A 19,984-nucleotide genomic window follows, 5' to 3' on the forward strand; every position below is an offset into this window, starting at 1 on the left:
AAAAGTGTCTCCAAGTTTTCCCATCTCTTTTAGGCTACTGGTAAAGCAAAGAAGACAAAGCTGCCCAGTCACAGTGCAGTTCCAGAGAGCAGGACATCACATTCTCCAAAAGCCCTATCTGTTATCATGGCCCCGTCTGTGAAGTGGCTGTAAGACAGTACCCACTCAGCAGCAGCATTTCACTGTAACCCCTTCACACAGCTCCTGGTGAAAGGCTTTGCACTTGAGCGCCAAGACATGCACACTGGACAGGGCTGCCACGGACTGAGCCTTCCCCTGGTGCCTTACATGATGACATGTGATGACAGCAGGGTGAAACGAGGTGGCTGCAGCTTTCCACTCACTGCTGCCCTGCCTCCTGTCAATTCAACTGCCCAGAAAACTGCCCTACAAACATATATCCAGGCTCAAAACGTCCTCGGGTTCCCATTGCGGCCAACAGCATCTCTGAGGCAGCAGGTAACACAGCTAATTTGGCAATGTAAATAAACCTTTATTTGCTCAGAAGCTCTTGGCTGCATACAGCTGGGCGGAGAGAAGATGCAAAATTAAAGCTAACTTTAAAAAAAGAAAAGAGAGAGGAGGAAAATACAGCTAGTCATGTGTCTGAATGCAAAATATTTAAAAATAATCCAGGTCTAAATAGCTGGGTTTGGAATGCTAACAGTGAGTTATTTTTTGTCCTTGTTCCCAAAAAGGCAGTCTCAACTCTCTACCTCTAGAACTGCTGGTAAGTGGCTCAGAACAAAAGCAGATGAGTGGGATACTTTCTCCAAAAAGACACAACCTGGCAAGGCTGTGCTAATGTGCAGGAAGGCATTCAGAAAGCCAAGGCCCATCCTGTGAAAAGCAGGCTGGGGAACAGGTTACAAACATAAAACATCCATCCATCAGCTCTTATGCCCTGCCAGGGTAACAGAAAAGCTGTGTCCATCATCATTTTGTCTCAGCAATACCACAAGCCATGTCAGTGGAGAACTGCCAGCCAGCACTGATGTCGGTGGCAAAATCCCTCCAGAGCAAGAGCAGGCTGTGTACTGGGTCAGACACACCAGGACACAATTCCTTTCAACTGTTGCTATATTCACTATGCAGAGAGACCAATACTCTAACATTTCCTTGACTTATTATTTCACACCATTTAACCACAGGATAATTGTCAGAATTCCTGTACTGATGCTCTCTCATTCCCACAGTTATTTAAGCCACGGGCTTGACGGCAAGAATTCTGTATGCCTTGTTCAACTGGGAACCACCACTGGACAATAACAAAGGAAAAAGATTTTCCCCAGGTCTGTAATTTGCTGTCTCTTCTCTTATATATCTTAATACAAACTTGTGGCAGCAACTCATCTCTTTTTGACCACACAGATCAATTTGGGTAAGTTCCTCTTAACTGGGTGCCTTTTGGCAGAAGACCCTCAGTGACCGAAGCTCCACGAGAAGCAGCAGCAATGTGTCTGTCTGTCAGTCACACACACAAACCACGCCACACACTGTGCCACCAATATTCCGGCCTGCTTTTCCAAGATATCTAACATTGAATTGCTCCAGTCCACAGGCACTGATCCTTCCAACATTTGACCCTCATCCAGACAGCCTCTTATGCCATCCATATTAGCAAGACCTTCCCTCCAACTGGAAGCTAAGAGCAGCAGAGCCTTTAATTCCATGTGCTATATGGTATGCTCACAGTTCAAATTACTTTGCCTTTATTTTGGGTAAAAGAGAATAATTGTTGGCTTGCAGTTCATTCCCTGACTCTGCACCATCTTATATTACCATTATATTTTTTCAGAAAAGGCTGAGATGGACAGACTCAGCTTACAAGATTTCACCTCATTACACAGTAAAAAATGTAGCACAAAATCACAGAAATGGACTTTCTTTTGTATTTTCATTTTTTAAATACATCAGATCACTTTTTTCCTTGTTAAGAGAAAATGTAGATCACACTACTAAGATTCTATAATACATCTGAAATACTTGGTTTGGTTTCCAAAAGACATGTCTGTGTGGATCCGCATCTGTATCTACCCTGATTTATGCTCCCTCCCAATGCCTCTTGTAATATTTGTAAAAGTCAATGAACTCTAACAGGCATTGGAAAACCAGAAAATATTAGTTTCTTAAAAGTTGCATCTTAAAAGATCAATGGCTAAAGAAAGGAGGGAAACTGTAGTTGTCTTCTGACAGAAGGGCAATACTATGAACTCAGCTATTACCAAACATCAGTGAATCCAACGTAAACCACAAATCCATAAGAGATTGAGGCCTCATTAACTCAATTACTCTGAGAGCTACTTGTTTTATCTGTCCATAAAGGTCTGACTGCCCAAGCTGGCTTCAAATAACATAAAGCTTGTGAGAGCTGTAGGGGATGATGAACAGTACATGCCAGGGGCAATTTTCCAAAAGGATGTAACAGGAAGGTGGGAGGTGTGTTCAGCGTTAAGACACCTAAATAATCCAGCCTCTGCCCAGAATCACCTGTGTGAGATAGGAGGGTGTGAAGGGTTTCAAGAATATTGCCTTGTACTAAATCTACTTTCATATCATTAAAGTGTAATTATCTAGAAAACATACAAAAGTTCAGTGTCAATGAAATATCTGATAAGAAATAAGCAACTGTAGAAGATAGGCTTCTAGACATGAGTGATTTTGATCTTCAAATCTTTCATGGCTGATTTGAAGATAACATTGTTGTTCTGAAACCCAAATTTTCTTCTAAATCAGTATTTTGGAGGTTGCTTCAGGATATGGGAGATGCTTCACAGAAACCAGTTCTGCAGAGGCTCAGGGAATAGAGAGAAAGTAAAAATCAAAATTGGGCCAGAACTCCAGAAGGCCAAAAATTGCCATTCTGTCGCCAAACCACTTATGTAACACAAGGCAAGCAATTTCACCTACTGCTTCTACATTCCCTCCAAATCCAGCAGATGAGATGGAGAATTCACAAGTTCTTTTAGGAAGCTAACTTCGTAATGAAGAGCCTTCACTCTCTCTCTTACGAATTTACCTGGTTGTTAGTCTTGACAGATTAAAGCACCCTGAAGTTTGCAGCTCAGGTCATTTCTGGCCTTCTACTCTGTGGTCTTGATCATAAAAATGAAGGAAAGGTAATACAGAGAGTAAGGACAGAGCCACCAAGCACATTACTTCTCAGGATTGCCTCTTTTGTGGTAACCTTAGTAAGCAGTAATGGGCTATTAAATGTGGGCTGTTCACCAGAGCTTAAAAAGGAATAAATAACTCAGCAGCAGGAAATAAACTTCTTACTAACCCTGTCTTTGAGGCCACTTTATCTTTTCAAAACAAAATATACAGCAGATGAGAAGCCTATGTCAAACCGCCACGAAACACAGGACAAATGAAAGTGGTGAACTTAACCCGGTGCAATAGCCCAATGAGACTTTCACTCCCAGGCACCTTCAGGAACAGCCAACAAAGATGAATGGGGCAAGAGTAAAAGTTCTTTATCAGCAAACCTCGTGGCTGCCATTAAAGCAAACGGGAACTGTCAGCGCTCTCCTCCTCTGGCACTGGACCCATTTTGGGTGAGGGCAGCAACTAATACACTTACAGATGATCAGTGCTGGTGCAGAGATGCCTTTCACCCAGCTGCTCTGCATTCTGGGCCTTTTGTGCTTGCTGGGAAGATAATGGCAGCTTTTAGCATTGGGCTTGAAGCTTCTGGGGATGGAATTTTCCTGGCTTCTTCTTTAAATTTTCAAAGTTCCTGATATATAATTACCACCCAGATAAACACTGTGAAGATACTATGTTGTCCCTACCCTCTGCAAACTGGGGGGTAGGTTAGTTTGCTTACTCTCATTTTCAGCACTTTAAAATAGATTGGAAATATGTACTTCTCTATAAATAGTTAATTAGCGGGGTTGTATAGTCAAGAAGGCTGTGCTAGTTAGGAGGGACTCTTAATTTATTCAAATCTTGTTTCAAAAAAACCCTCTCTTTTTCTGGTCACTAAGTATTTCACAGAAATTAAATTAAACCATATTATGTATTCACAGAAGTCATTCACTCCAAAACCTGCATCAATAGAGAAAATTAAATCTAAAGATACTGACATTTCCTGATCCAATTAACCCTGAGGAGGTAAAAATTTCATGAATGAAATCAGAAGGAAAATTGTTAGCAGATACATTTCTAGCGATTACAGTTCTAAGTATTCATAAGGAAAAACAGCAGCTCAAATCCTCAAAGAGGGTAAATTATTAGTTCAGTGATGTGCTGGTGATTTACAACAGCTGAAGAACCACAACCAATTCAGGAAGTCTGTGAAATCTGTTTCTGAAAGCTATTCCCAAAAATGCCTATTAATAAGATAGATAATTGGATGACCAACTCCCACTAGCAGTTAAATAAAACCTGATACAATGAAAAGTGGCTGTGCAGGCAATGTTTTTCTCTACCTAATTCATGTTTGCTTGTTGGAGAAATGGCAAAACACATATATTACAGCTGACACTTAATATTTTGGGCTTTTGTGCTGTTAGTTGGAACCTGAAGCAATGGAGTAGGTGTCAGTTATCCTCCAGAATTATTTAGGGTCAGCGATACTCAGTGGTGCTGGTAAGGGGACCTTTCCTCACCAGTGGTGGTCCCTAATATGTTCCTCCTGGACCATGTCACACTCTGCTGGATCCCAAACCAGCCCCAGCAGCTCCATGGTGCCCTACTCTCCCAGTCCCCTACGCATTCCAGACGAATACACTGAAATGCTGGTACTGCAAGAGTGCTCCAGTTTTAAGGATTGCCATACCCTCTGCTGCATGCCATACTACTCAGCTTGATGATCAGTCCAGGCTGGAAAATCAAGTAATGTGGGTTGCTGAAGACACCCATCTGCAACAAAGGAACCGGCTTTGTTAAGATCACATGCAACAGGAAGGATTTCTCTCAGCTGCTTTGGCAAGCTCAGGAGTATGGCTAGTTCGTCCCTACAATCTAACTCGAAGCTCACATGTCCTGAAGAGTCCTTAAAGCTGGCCCCCTTGTGCTGTTTTTGTGGAAGTTGCCTACCACAGCCACCCTCAGCAATCTGCCCTTGCTTTCTCTGAGAACAGAAGAACAACCTCTTTCTATCACCTTCTGCCTCCCTCCCTGACTTTTCCTGCACCGGGCAGTGAAACTTGCGTAGTAATCAGGAGACAGAACTATTTCCTCCCTTAATTCTCTGTAAGATGTCTTGATTTAATGTTTCCTTTGTATACACCAGAACATTTCTAGCTTTAGGCATGCCAGGAGCACTTAGCTGCATAATCTTCTTATGACTAATCTCTCTCTACAGTGAGCATTATGTACAAAGACCACAAACAGAACAACTACAGGCAAAACCAGGCCCTGAATGCCTACAATAAGAAAAAAATATCCCAGATTATTCCTTTTGGGGAACCCTACCTAACTCAGAACAAATAAATTTCAAGGTAGGGTCACAAAGGTCAAAACCTTTATATTTGACGTGCAGGAAAACCCTCTCTTCAGAATCATCTCTGGTTTGGATAAACATCTGTGAGCAAACACCAGCCCATCACTAAAGCCATGTTGTGTTTGGAAGAGGGATCAATGCAACCTTATGGCTTAGAAATGAGTACTGCAATAAGCATTACATACACAATCCTCATGTGGAGTTTTTTGTCTTAAAACGTTGCAATTTACTCTGTAAACATTATGCTAGTGATTTCTTCCAACTAAGAATATTGAGTGGGTCACTGAAATGAATGCTTAATGATTTTTACATCCACCTCCTCTGCCCTTTAAACTGTAAATTGATTGTTATTCTAAGGCTATTAATTTAACAAAGCATATTAAATTTCCCACTAGCACTGAGGAGCTTCTCCTGACTTAGCATTTCACTAGTCTTTCCCCTTGCTAACTGCATAGATCATACCTCACTTGCTGTAATTACAACTAGTACATCAACATTAATTATTTCTCTGGTAATGGCAGGTGCATGCAGAACTGAAGGTCTAACCTGTACTACCAGAAGGATGAGGAAGTCCCCAGCACCCAATGAAAAACAGAAGCAAGCACCTTTCCTGCAAATCTTTTTTCTTGGACCCTCGCTTTATTTTCAGTAAATTATACTTTGCATAATCTCCTTTAAACCCCGATTTCTGAAGGCACCTCTGTTGAAGATAGCTCATGCAAAGGTATTTTATTGTAGGATCTATCTATGCAAGAAGGTAAGGTACTTGCTTTGAATCCTCTTCAGTCATTTAATCTCATGTTCTAATATATTCAGCTGAAGAGGTAAATCACACCTGTTAGGCATACATCAAACACCCTGTCCATCTTACTGAATTTTTATTCAAAGTTTACCATTATTTGTTACTGATCTCTCTTATCAGCATTCTTTTTAAGCAGGAAAACTATGTCAAAACTCAGATTAGTGAAGACTCCCCACCAGAACATTAGGTACATCTAAGCACGTGTGCAATGTGTAAGAAGAAATGTGCCATCCTCAATCACAACTCATCTCCTGGTGCAGTTTTTGTAACAAACTAGCCAAGAAATTCGAGTAATGATCCACTTGGAAACAAACCCAGATCTCTGCCTGTAAATTTCTTTTCATCTAGAAATATTTATATAGGTCTTTAACTTAAAGTTTCATACAGATGACACAAGCATTCACATGGCTGTCACAGGTGCTTCTTGGCAGTGGATTCAAGTGGCCTCGGAGATTTAGTTACATCAAAATTAAGGTATAAGTCTAACTTGGGCACACAGCACATATACACAAATTACCTTTGAGCTAGGTAGCTGGAGTAGGGCTAGCAGCATGGGCTACAGGGAAGACATGCAAGGCAGGCTAGAAATTGTATCTGAGAAATCAAGCAAGCACCAGATGGCCAGATCATTCCAAAATCCATGCTGGCGCCTGCTACTTGTTCAAGCTTGTTCAAGTGTTCAGGTAAGCAGATATAAGCCTTGCAATACAGATGACCCCTGAATCCCTGCTGCTTGTGCTGAAGTGTGGGCACAGTCTCTGGGAAGCACACAGCGGTTTGGCAGCGCATGTCCAAGCCAAAAGGCAACACTCCCTTTGACTTCCATGGGAGTCAGGTTCAGGCACAGAGACAAAGTATGAGTTTAGGCACTAAAAGACAGTGTTGAAAGCTTTGTGCTGGTTAAGGAAATAAGTACTCAGTTATGAATTTCCATAAAAACAATATTAGGCCCAAAGGTGAAAACACTGGACATATTATTCAAAAAAATCTCCATCTGAAAGGCAGATTTGAAGTGCCCTGCTTCCTTTCTATTGCAGTTATGAATACCAGTAGCTCATCTACCAGTGACAGTGTTCATCGAAGGCCCCCTCTGAACACTGTGTCTCCAAGCCGGGGCATTTCAGGGAGCAAGTATCTGAGTCCCATGAACAGTATTAATGAATTGCATAATGGTAAACCACATCCACCTTTGGCACATCGAGCTTTCCAGTAATTATCCATAACTCACACAGTATTTGTTGCTTGGGAACAGCTATCCCACATCCCCCCATGCCCTGAAGTTTTTGTGTGTGCTGTAAGTAATATCCCCTGATGACCTCCCATACAATCCTTCTAAACTGGAGCTGACTACCTAAGAGAACAGCTTTTTAACAGACCATGTTTTCTAGAGGTACCTTAGGGGTGAGAGACCCCAGGCTGTGGTAAGGGTCACCCTGATGGAGTCACCATGATGGGCCTTGGGAAGAGGGAGCCCAGTCCCGCACGGCACCTGCTATTGCCCACTGCCTGCAGGAGAGCTCCAAGGAGGTGGCTCTTTGCAGGGGCTGACAGGATTTGGGATAATCCCAGGGCATTGAGTGAAATACAGTATCAAGTATATGGAAACATAAACAAGATGTTAACTTAGTTGCTTTAGCTAAAGCTAGCGGAGACTTAAAGCCTGACAAGAACACATTGCTTTGGACAGGCATGTAGTTACATCATTTGCAAGCAGGCCACATTTTCAAGGTCAATTCTTGCCTTGATATTTTTCTTTTAAAAAGAACATATTAAAGAGCATCATTACAGCATCATACTGCTATCTAAATCACATAATTAGATCATATTCCCTTTAAATGGAAGAATCTACTTCAAGCTTTAATGACATTTAAAAACAACCCAAACAACTGCAAGCCTCGCTGATGGCTTTCTATGATGTCCACCTCTGGCTTTATACAATTAAATCTAGAAAAGATTGTGCCTTGGGGCTACACTCCCACCACACAATTACTAGGAAATACCAAGCTAATTTTAAGACCTGCTTTCATGCCTGATAGTGTCCTCCTGACATTATTCCCTTGTTTGTGAAATATTGCCCCTTTGTAACAAAGTAAACCAAAATCAACTTCTGTCTCAAGTCCTGTTGAGCCATTTCCAGACTCAGGCTCAGAAGGGAACTATGACACAGCAGTAAGGCAAAGGTAATGGCAGGAAAGGATGTTTACAAACCATCTTACAAGACAGAAAACAAGTCCTGTTCAATGTCACAAAGATTCAGTTCCAGATTATGCCATAAGCATCCACTGTCCCAAACAAACGCTCACAAAGAATGAAATGGACAATCATAAATGCCAAGAATTTTAGCTTAGAAGTATATTTCTTCTTTGAAATCTTACAGAAGCACAAACTGTATTTCCACCCAACAGCTCTGACCCTAAGCCTACCAAATTTTAGCCAACCTGGCTCATCTGCTTTTGAAGAACAGCTAAGCAATGGAGAAATGACCGTATCCCATGGGGCTCCAATCATGCTGATTTTTCCACTCCTCTACTTTCTTGTTTCTGCTATCAGATTCAGACAGGATCTGTAAATCTCAGGAACCTTCATAAGGAGAGCTGAATAAACATGACCAAATAAATTTTAAGGAAGTGTATCTATTTTTGAAGAGATCCTTATATGCCCCTGTTTAGCTTGTCAGATTTTTGGGCTCTGTAGTATAAAGAGACCTGCTGTACAGTGGTTTAAATTTAGCATCCACCTATACTTCCTCTGACACAGCCACTCTCCCCAAAATTCTACAGGAAGTAAATACACTGTTTACTTTTGCATAAACCTCACTGTTTCTCAGAGATGAGAGCATCCAGCTCTTCCTTCAACAATAGTTAAAAGATGGTACTGCAGTTATTTTGGGCCTAGATTTTTAATTAAAAAACTCTGTGGGAGAAGGGAAACTAGACAACCCACAAAGAGCATTCAGGGTGGGGTTATGCTATGTTAAATAAGCCCAAAGGACTCACACCATGCAAAGGCTGATGCAGCACACACAATGAAACCCACTGTCAGCCTCAGTTCTCAAGCCACAATCCTTTCTGTGCCTACCTCAGTCCTTCCTTCTCTCCCAGTTTATCCATGACAGTGAAAACAAGGAGACAGGATAAATTCTTTGCACTGTGGCTTTCCTTTGATTCTGCCAGAGGGAGTTTTAGGCATATTTGGGTGTGAATGAGCACACTCACATCATACAAATTTAACAGCTTATTTGTCTTTTCTGATCTCCTTATACCTGTTCAACTAAAATTATCCCCATATTTTTCCTGTGACTACTCTGTTACTTGTACTGTCCCACTACCAGGTGCAGTATGCTGGGCATAAACTAGACTGAAACTGTGTGATTTATCAGCCATAATCTACAGCCCTGGAGAATCCAGGCTCCTGGTCTTGTGGGCAGCAAACCTAAGAATACAGCTCTTGACAAAAGACAAGAAATCTGAAAACTGTGGAATTCAAGAAGAGAACTCTTCTCCTCACTTTAAAGCTAACCTATATTGACACCAGCTTTTTTTTGGGACTGAATGGAAAGATCTAAGCAAAAAAACCTCGAACTGAAACAAAACAGTATTGCTAGGTTATAATCCCTCCTTGCTACAAGGACTGGCAACTGGAAATACAAGGAGGGGTCAAAATCACCCCTGCCTGGACAGCTGGGAGCTCCCAGCTGGGGAGGGTATGGGAAGCACCAATCACGCAGCACAACACCAATGCAAGGATATCCATGCCAGCTCCAGCACTGCCACAAGGGAAGGAGAGGTCAAAGGAGGATGTGGAGAACAAGGGGCACCTGCAGACCCCCATCTATAGATTTATGGATCACACTGATCTTCAGCATGTCATAAGAATAAATGTGGCTTTAAACGAACAGAAATCCCTGCCTCCCACACAAACACAACCTGAGGCCCGGCCCAGAAGGAAGATCAAGTCCTCAGTGTCCAGACTGGCCCTGACTGAAAGGAAGCCAAACACAATGCAGCCATTCACAGCATTTTCTTTATCTCAGTGCTAAGAGCAGCTATACAATGCTTTCCAATAAAGACCACAGCAATTTATCACAGAGAGACAGGAGTTAGCAGGAAACACTCCCATTATCTCTACTATGGAAAGGAAGTGACAAGGAGAAAGGCTAAAAGGTGACAGACAGTTTTTATGAGGCTAGGCTTGAGCCCCTCTCAAGGCTGACCAGCTCTTCTTTTCCACACCAGGAAAAAAGTGATAGGGTGGGTCTCACACAATAGGAGTTGGAGTTGCCATGCTATGACTTCTCAATAGAAACGAACCAAAACAAATGGAAATATCTGTGCTGCCTCAGCTCCTCAGGCTATGTAAGTCAGGGAAGTTTTGTGGCCTCCTTAGCAGGGTGATGCTGATTGAAAGTGGTGAGTGCAGGGCTGAGCATCCAGCTGGTCGAAGAGAGGCCTGCAATGCTGTAAAGAAGGGGCAGAGGACAGCGAGAGCCCATGGTGCTTTCTGGCAACTCTTTGGTCTATATTACAAAAGCAGGCTTCAAAGTGGTTGCTGCCTACAAGCTCCAAACACAGAACAGTTTATAAACACAACAGCCTAGATGGAAAAGATCTGAAAAGTTTGGGAGGGCAACAAGGGAAATAATAAACAAATATCTCTGAAATGAAGTAAGGAGGCACTTAAAATGGCAGAAGGCTAGATGGTCTGTACAGACCTTGTGGTGCCTCTAAAAAGTACAAAATCTTTAACATCCTATAGCTGTGCACACATACCAAATTCCCCTACAGGGCATAAACACAGGCTGCTACTATCTACTGCCAGTAACAAATACTATTGCTCAACCATCAGCAATCAGAAGGCACAGCAACCGAAAGTGTTAGGAGCTGTACAGATACATAATAAATAATTGTCCCTACCTGAAAAAGCATACTGGGTTTCTATCACTCTCAGGCAGCTCTTGCTAAGCAGTGACAGACCACAGCAGGTAATGTCTGAGTGAAGCAGAGAAAACTAAAGAGCATAACATTATGTCTTCCCCTTGATCAGGTCAGCTCATTCAGTGTCTTTCGCAGCAAAACTAATCTTCCACTGCAGTCATCTCTTCATCTTTAGAGAGGTGTATAAACACAGATATTAACAACTTCTCTCCTGTGCAGCTCACAACGCATCACCTCAGACACCAATGATGCAGTTGCTTGTAAGGACAATTTTGTGTTTCATAACAAACAATTTCCTATCTGGTTAAAAGTGGAGGTGATGAGACAAATATAGAGAAGCTGTTCAAAACTGCTCACCAAAGGACTCTGCAGACTCCTGTGGGAGTGGAGCAAGCCGATACTGCCTCTGTCTGTCAATGTCACATAAACTGTCCTGACTGCAAACCATGCTGCCAAGAACTGCAGGCAAGGACCTGTCTGATGCCTCTGCCACTCCTTCCAAGACTACCAATGTTGCTGGACTCTTTAAGATGAAAGTTCTGCTGTTGACAGCCTGCAACTCCCACCCAATGCAAACAGAACAGACAAAACCTGTGAGCCAGCTCAGGGAGACAAGTAATCTAAACCAGCAAAAGGACTACCACAGATCACATTCCTCCTAGAAAGAACCAGCAAAGACCAGGGCAAGTTGGACACGAGGCTGAGTTATGGCCCAGCTGCAGATTTGTCCAAGGTTAGCTCCTTGCTTTTGATGACCATATACCAGTTTTACCAACTGCTGCCTGCCTATGCCACCCTGACAGCCCCAGAACCATCCAGCTGCAGCCCCACCCTGCAGGCAAGAGTCCTAGCTCCCTCATGGGACTCACTGCTGCCACCATCCCATCATTGGAGTCAGGGGGAGTCAGTGAGCTCAGGGAAAAAACATCGAAGAAGATTTCCACCCTCCTCTGCAAAACAAGCCACTTGCAGTTCGGAAAGCTGTTTCCGAAGCAGTGCTCAGTCTGGAAGTAATGAAGTTGAGAAACGCAGCATGGAAATGGCACTCACAGTAAAAAAGGGTGGGAATTAAATGAGACAAAGGTGACACGAACTCATAGGAGGAAACTATTAGGTTCTGTGAAAATTTATTTCTCTCAGCAACCTGGCAAGGTAATTGTGCCAACAAGCAGCACAACAAACCATGTTCCTTCCAGTAAAGCTTTGCAGTCCCCTAATGGCACCACTTTCTCCTCCTCATAGACTCCTTCACCTCACCATCACCTGCCTTAAAATAACCTCTTATTTGCAGAAGAAAAGGATCACATCCATTTATTTACTCTGTGGTAAAAGAGAACCTAGAAGTTTTAGTTAGGTCCCACGTTTCCAGACACCTGTCATCAGTCATGTGCAATCAAGACAGTTCTCCAGAAGACCCTAGTCTGTTGGTGGCACTGCCTATCTCCAGTTCTCTGAATATAAAGTTTCCCATACCAAATGTATTCCCCCTTTGCCTGCAAACACCAAGAGTCTTCTGTACTCATTTCTTGCTACAAGGCACATATTGATCATCTAGATTAGCAGCAGTACTGGGAACACCCCATCAGTAAACTATGATATTTGGGATTATAGTATCGGATTGGAATTTTTCAAAGTTTCACTCTGTATCTGTTGCCCATTGGTCTCTAGACTGCCCTGCCCTGCCAATGACTGAGGTAGATGACCACAGATAAGTGTTTGACACCCACCAGGCACTCACATTTCACTGATGCAAGAGGCTTTTCAGGACCCAGATTTGCAATGTTTCTGGAACACCTCTGTATTTCCCTGCCAGCTCAAATGCATTTCCAAGTAAGCATTACTGGAATTTGCATCTCTGCCACGGCTCTCTCACATTGCCAACTTGCTGCAAATAAAAACAAAGATCAGCAACCAGTCTGAAACTGAATAAAGCCTTGCATACTTTATTTAAAAATTAACAACCATGATTCACATGACTCACAGTCATGACTTTATACCCAACACACTGACCAGTTCTTAGTTTAACTGTGACATAACAGAAGTAACACTAAGTCTTTTCACTGTACCTCCAGTCACAAAGACAAAATTATAAATACATGGCATATTCAACACTTGCTTGTCAGGGAGCTTTTGAGGCAGTCTGCAGACCAAGACTTGTTCCATACGTGATTTTTGTACCAGTGCACCCATGTTAAATTACAAGTATTATCTGGTGGTATATTTCTGCCGATACAACAAAAGCATGGATGTAATCAGAGCCAAATAAAAGTGCTTTATACTGGAATAGCTGGTTCTTCTTTCCCACAGCGAACAAGCTACACTGGTATAAGCATGCCCATACTGGCATAGCTGAATTCACACTAGGGAAGGGTTATATCAATGTTACAGAACAGTAATTAAAAAGTAGTGCAACTTGTTTACATAGGCAAGACCTAATTTTGTAGAGGATTTGCTCCTCATCTTCAAAACACTACTAAAACTCCTAATCCTACATGCAATCTAGACATAGAGCAGAATTGGGATGATCAGGGGTTTAGCTGACTAAATATACCATAAATCAATATACGCCGTTGGATAAGAATAACAACAAGAGCGACGTAATGAGGAAGTACACATTTATCTGGGTTCTCACTAATAAAGCCTTTAGGTAGGTGAGAAGTTACCCAAGTTGTTCAGCAGCAGAGGGCAGTAAAATGGCCAACCTTGTTATATCAATCCAAATTCCTGAAAATGTCAACTGATGAAGCAAATCACAAGATGCCACTGCCACAGCTGCTTCTATCAGAATTCAAGCCTCCAGGGAGCTGAATGCTGGTGTGTTTTTGAGCAGACATGCAGAAATGCAAATAGGGTGTTCAGGTAGTCTTAAATCCATTAGAGATTCCTGCCAGTCAACAGTTCCTAAAGCATAAGGCTACAAATGTTCAAAGAACCCACTGCAATTGCATGAGACTGCGTCCAGCCTCAGAGGCACAGGGATGGAAACAAAGAAAGCAGACAGAAAGGAGAGGAATAAGAGGTGAGGGGAGAAGAGGAGGGTAGGTAAAAAAGGAGAGACTGAAAGGCAAAAAAAAAAGGAAGACCCTACACAAAGGGAGGGTTTTAAAGAGTTATAAGAAAGTAGGAAGGCTGTGACTCGGGGAAGAAGAAAAAGATACTCACCGCAGTGTTTGCTGTCTCAGACGGCAATCACTCTCCTCTCCACCACAACACCTGCATTCAGAGCCACCATCCCTTCCCCAGGTCCTCACCACCTGCTACATGCATGGAGGCTTTCTGATTCCCTCCTGGATTCTACACTCCTCCAAGCTGCAGATCAGCACAGGACCCGGAGAAGACACCCGCACGCACAGCCTCTGCTCCAGGGGCACATGGCAATCAAACACACCTCCCACACGCTGCCAGCGCGCTGTCTACCATCCCAGCTCTCCCTCAGAAAACCGAAGCAACTCTCCAACCACAGTGACTGTGGAAGAAAACCCTGAAAAGAAGCGCAGCGTGATTCGACCCAGCGATATGTCCAAAGAAAGCCTTAAACAATAGCCCTGACGGGTGTGATCTGCCACTGTTTGGCAGGGGAAGTTCAAGCTGCAATGCCCATCGAGAATAATTAATTGTCAGCACTGTTAACAGTTTCACTGCTGATCAAAGCAGCTGGGCAGCACTGAGAAAATTACAGACAGTTGCTGTCACTTATTCAAAGCACACCAGCAATAAATAATCTGTAACTTTGTGACAGACTCTATTGCTGTCATGCATAATCTCTTTGCACTCTTTCTGTTTCTTTTTAGTGGCTTCTTGGCACATAATCCCTGGGCAATCAAAAGGGGGAAAAAAAAAAGAAATTAAACCAAAACAAGCAGTTCACTCTTTTCTGTAATTAAACTGAAAGGAATAAAGTAAATCCTTGCAACAGTGGGCTGGTGGTGGTGAAAATCACTCAGTGAACTCTCCACGGGGCTCAGATACAAATGTGTTTGACAAAGATTTCTCAGCTGATGTAACTGAGCACAGTAAAAACAGCATTTCCTAAACTGCACAGAACCTAAACCTGCCATGCAGAGGCAGGTTTGCCAAGCACAGAAACAGACTTCAGGCACACTAGCACAGTATTACTGCTTTAGCTTTAAAAATAATCCAATAGATGTTGCTAGTTACAGTATCCCATAGCAATTGTATACATATTTCAGCAGGCAAGCATGCATAATTACAGCCCTGCTTCTTCCTGCATCACTCTGCATCTGGAAAATATCCACATTTTTTCCTCAGTGGGTTTTGCCGATATTGCTAAATTAAGAGATAAGCACAGAACACACACCTTGGCCAAAGCTTGCTCCCAAGGCTATTTGTGTTGCTGCTGTTCTCTGCACCATGTGCTCTTCCCTGGCCCTCACACTCTCACACTGAAGGAAGAGTTTTACAAATAAAATCTTTATCTGCTGGTGTTGCCCACTGCAAGTGTATCAGTCTGTATCTTTTTGTACACAGTTTTACAGTGATTTCATAGAATCAGAATCATACAATGGCTTGGGTTGGAAGGGACCTTAAAGGTCATCTTGTTTCAAACCCCCTGCCAAGGGCAGGGACACCTTCCACTAGTAGGTCAGGTTGCTCAAAGCCCCATCCAGCTTGGTCTTGAACTCTTCCAGGGATGGGGTATCCACAGTTTCTCTGGGCAACCTGTTCCAGTGCCTCACCACCCCCACAGTGAAGAGTTTCTTTCTAACACCCAATCTAAATCTCTCCTCTTTTGATTCAAAACCATTCTTCCTTGTCCCCTCACTGTCTGCCCATGTAAAAGGTTGTTCATCTGCTTTTTTCTAATACCTTTTAAGTACTGAAAGGCCACAATGAGGTTTCCCCAAAGCATTATCTTCTGCAGGCTGAACAACTCCAGTTTTCTCTACCAGAGGTCCTTTGGACTCACTCCAACAGGTTTACCTCTGTCTTGGGTTCAGGTGAGAGATGTGGGAAGCCTGACTGCCAGTGCAGACTGAGGTGAACAACTCATTGAGCACCTCAGCTGTCCCCATATCTGTTGATACCAGCTCTCCCTTCTCCTTTACTGGGGGGGGGAGGGTACACTCTCTTTGGCCTTTCTCTTCTGAACAATGTGCTTAAAGAATCCCTTCTTGTTACATCTTCTTCACATCTCTTGCCAACTCCTGTTTCATCTGTGCCTTACCTTTCTTGATGGCATCCCAACACATTCAAACTGTATCCCTGTACTCTCCCCTGGTCACCTGACCCTGCTTCCACTGACTACATTTTCTTCTTACTCCTCAGCTTGAGGAGAAGGTCCTTGCTCAGCCCTGCCATATTCTGGCCTGCCTTGCTTGATTTCTTACACATTGGGAGGGAGAGCTCATGTGCTGTAAGAAAAATGGCCTTAAAGAGTTGCCAGCTCTGGTCAGCTAAGGACAGTTTCCCAGGGGATCTCATCCACTAATTTTTTAAACAGCTGGAAGTTCACTCTTCTAAAATTCAGGGTCCTGACTTCGCTCTTTGCCAGGCAAAGAGATCATTGAGATCACAAACTCAACTAAAGCATGGTTGCTACAGCCCAGGTTGCCTCCAATTTTAACCCCTGTAATGAGCTCATCTGTACTGGTGAGCACCAGGTCCAGTAAAGCTTCTTCTCTGTTTGGTTTGTCTAACACCTGGACCTGGAATTTATCCTTGATGCACTCTAGGAGTCTTCTGTATTGTTTTCCCAGCAGAATATCTGGATGGTTGAAACCCCCCACCAGGATGAGAGCTCGTGAGTGCAGCGTTTCCTGTAGCTGAGGCCTGTCAATGGGTTCCCCCTGGTCAGACACCTGTAGTAGACACCATAAAGTGTCCTTTGTTGGTCTGCTCCTTGATTTTTACCTACAAGCTCAACCTGTTTGTGGCTGTTTCTCAGCAGCAGTTCTTCACAATCTATCCATTAGAGTGCAACACCCCCACCTATCTCTTCTGAAAAGCTCGTAGCCCTCAGTTACTGTGTTCCAGTTGTGTGATTCATTCCATCATCTTTCTGTGATAACACCACCATTCCAGTTGTGTGACTCATTCCACCATGTTTCCGTGATAACAATTCAATCATAGTTTTCTAACTGAACCATGGTTTCCAACTCCTCTTGCTTGTTACCCATGCTGTGTGCATTGGGGTCTTGGGGCAGACTTGACTGGGTTTGCGTAGATCAGACTCCTCCAAGATATCTGGCACCATGTGACTGAAAACAACATGGACTAAAAAGCTTTGGAAGAACTCCCACTTGTTGCACTAATTTCTCATGAATAACTGATATTCAGAATGATGGAAAATTTAGATGAAAGTGATAATAGTAACAATAAGAATCCAGCATTTCCCCTTAAAAGTATGGTGCAAACAAGGATTAAAATGTTTGCATAAACGCCATCTTCGACACCACAGAGACCATTGTTTGCTGAAGCTGCAGCACCTGCTGAGACATGATCTTTTATTAGATCAGCTGTTTCAGCTATCAGAGACACTGCAGCAGCAGGAAACTATTGAAATTCTCATAGGAGGCAATGCTCATGTGTCAGGCAGCACAAACACCAGTGGGATTCTAACACCGCCACCTTGGACAAAGTGACAGACCCTGGTCAGGCACCATGCAAGAAGTGATGCCAAGGCCAGGGGTCCACAGTCCCTCTCCCACAAGGGGCTGGGAGAACCAGGGCACCCAGAGACACTGTCTCTGTGTCCTGTGTCTCTGTGTCCTGGGGTAACAAAGCAGGGTAGGAATCATGCAGGGTGCACACCGTGCCAAAAAAACATCCAGTCTCATTTAAGAAGGCAGAGAAATCCTGCAGTAAATTCTGGCAGTAATTGAAAAAAAGAGTGGAAAGTAACATTTTTTTACGGCATGTACCAGAGTTGGTTTGGGCAGGGGCACTGTAAATCCATTCAGTGCATTTGGGGTCTGGGAGCCAGCATTCAGGCGAGAGTGTTTCTCTCACTTTCAGACAGTGGTGGAGTATTATGACCTGAAAATAAAAATTGAGATGAATTTGAAGAAAAGGGCTCACAAGCAACTAGCACTGCAAAGGGTCTGAGGTCTCCACTGAGATGAGGGGATCGATGCAAGCAGGTTCCTGTCTAGGAAGGACAGCCTGAGGCCATTCTAGTTGTGAAAATACAGGTGATTTTTCAGGGCACATGAGACAAGGAGGTGCCAGGAACAGTTTTGTCTAGGAGAAAGGTCTGGTGGTCTCTCAAGCCTTATGTTTCCCTTGGTTCACTATTTCACCACTTTCATCATCCAACACTACAAAGATAAGTCAGTCTTCCAGCACTTGCCCGGGCTGTTCAGCATCAGCAGCAACACCAGCAAATCCAACAGTGCCTGGCCAATTGCCTCTGAGACAGGGCAGGGAGTTTTTGAACGGGCACATGAGGAGGCAGCTCTAAGCAAACCCCTTCTCTGTATCGAACCACTAAATATCACAGCTACGTGGAGGCTCCTCGCAAATAGTTTTAGAGTGTGGTCTGCCCTTGGCAGCCATGAGAGTCCCTGGCTCCAGGCAAGTCATGGCAGTCCAGAGAGGGGAACTGTCACTGCACTGTTTGTGAGCAATGGCACATGTCTGCCATCTCAGCCACAGCAAAACAATGGGAAATCATCAAACTTCTTCCCAGAAGGAAGCCATTATAACTCCTTCCAAGACATCCTACCTCTTCCTTACACAGCCTAGTTCAGGATTAATGCCATAACAAAACCAGTTTCTGAAAACTGGTATGTGGTTTCTCTCTTTCTACCTCATACCACTTGGCTGGACTTGGGTCAGTGGTGACTTGCCTGGGGTCAGCGTGAACAGGATCAGTCTTAACACTGCTTGATCTTAAAGAGACTTGCTTGAAAGTGATTTTCCACGTGCCTAGTAATCACATTCCTACTGTTTCTTTCTTTGTTTATGCTACATTTCTGCCAAGTAACAGCCTCCTTCCTGAAAATGGAAAAGCACGTCTGGGTCCCCAGGCTTATATCAGGTGATTTTCTTTACAAGTTTGGCTGAACTCATTGCTTTCCTAGAACAGCAGGCAAAACATCTTGATCTTCAAAAAAACAAAAGGACAGCAGTCAAAAAGACCACTATTAAGTGCTGTTAGAAAAGGCCAAGTAGCACATGCAGCTCTGTGTTGGTAAATTAACAGTGTAAAACCAGACCTCAGAACAGACTGTCCCACTTCAAATCCCTCCAAATTCTGATGCTTGCAACAAATCAATGGCCTGATCAATTTAAAACAAGAAAACAACCGAGCTGGCACATGGATTATGCAAGTAGGTTCAACTCCTACACAGAAATTTAAGGTCTGGTGGTGAAGCTGCTTTCAAAGACGCTATAAAATGGGAAAAGTATGCTAACTTGTCTAGGGAAATCTCAGCATGCTCCTGCCTCAAAGTCTACACTGGTCCTTTTCCTCTGGGCATTTCTTACTCGGTCAAAGACAATGCCCAAATAACATAAAACAGAGCTTCTTCCTACAGCTGAAGTAGCAAAAGCTGAAAGGCATCTCCCTTTGTGTCTTCTGATTTCCTGCAAGAAAAGGAACACCTTTTTCCTTCAAATCTCTCTGAATCACAGAGCAGATGGGCAGCCCTTGACCCTTTTCTGGCCAGGCAGCAGGACACAAGCATTGCTGGAGACCTCCTACATCCCTGCTCAGCCCCCCAGCCCCAGAACCCTTTGGCCATCCCAGTGTGGAGTTGCCATGCAGTCTTCTCGAGTGGCTCTGGCAAGGGCAGCTTAGCACAGCTGAGCCTGCCAGGCCTTTCCCTGACTGTACAA

General features: G+C 43.4%; 1 protein-coding gene across 5 annotated transcripts in view; it reads right to left on the reverse strand.

Moving 5' to 3' along the window:
- OSBPL5 (oxysterol binding protein like 5) overlaps positions 1–19,984 on the reverse strand; it is a 176,818-nt gene that overhangs the window by 63,492 nt on the left and 93,342 nt on the right. The window contains exon 1 of one of the 5 annotated variants that reach the window (XM_051804007.1): positions 14,348–14,842. The exons of the other annotated variants lie outside the window; for them this stretch is intronic. The gene's annotated coding sequence lies outside the window, so the exon portion shown is untranslated. Of the gene's footprint in view, positions 1–14,347; positions 14,843–19,984 lie in introns of those variants that run through there. 5 annotated transcript variants of the gene reach the window in all.

The sequence above is a fragment of the Manacus candei genome, unplaced genomic scaffold, assembly GCF_025592945.1.
Source record: "Manacus candei isolate 608988 ecotype Guabito, Panama unplaced genomic scaffold, ASM2559294v1 h1tg000060l, whole genome shotgun sequence".
Lineage (NCBI taxonomy): Eukaryota > Metazoa > Chordata > Aves > Passeriformes > Pipridae > Manacus > Manacus candei.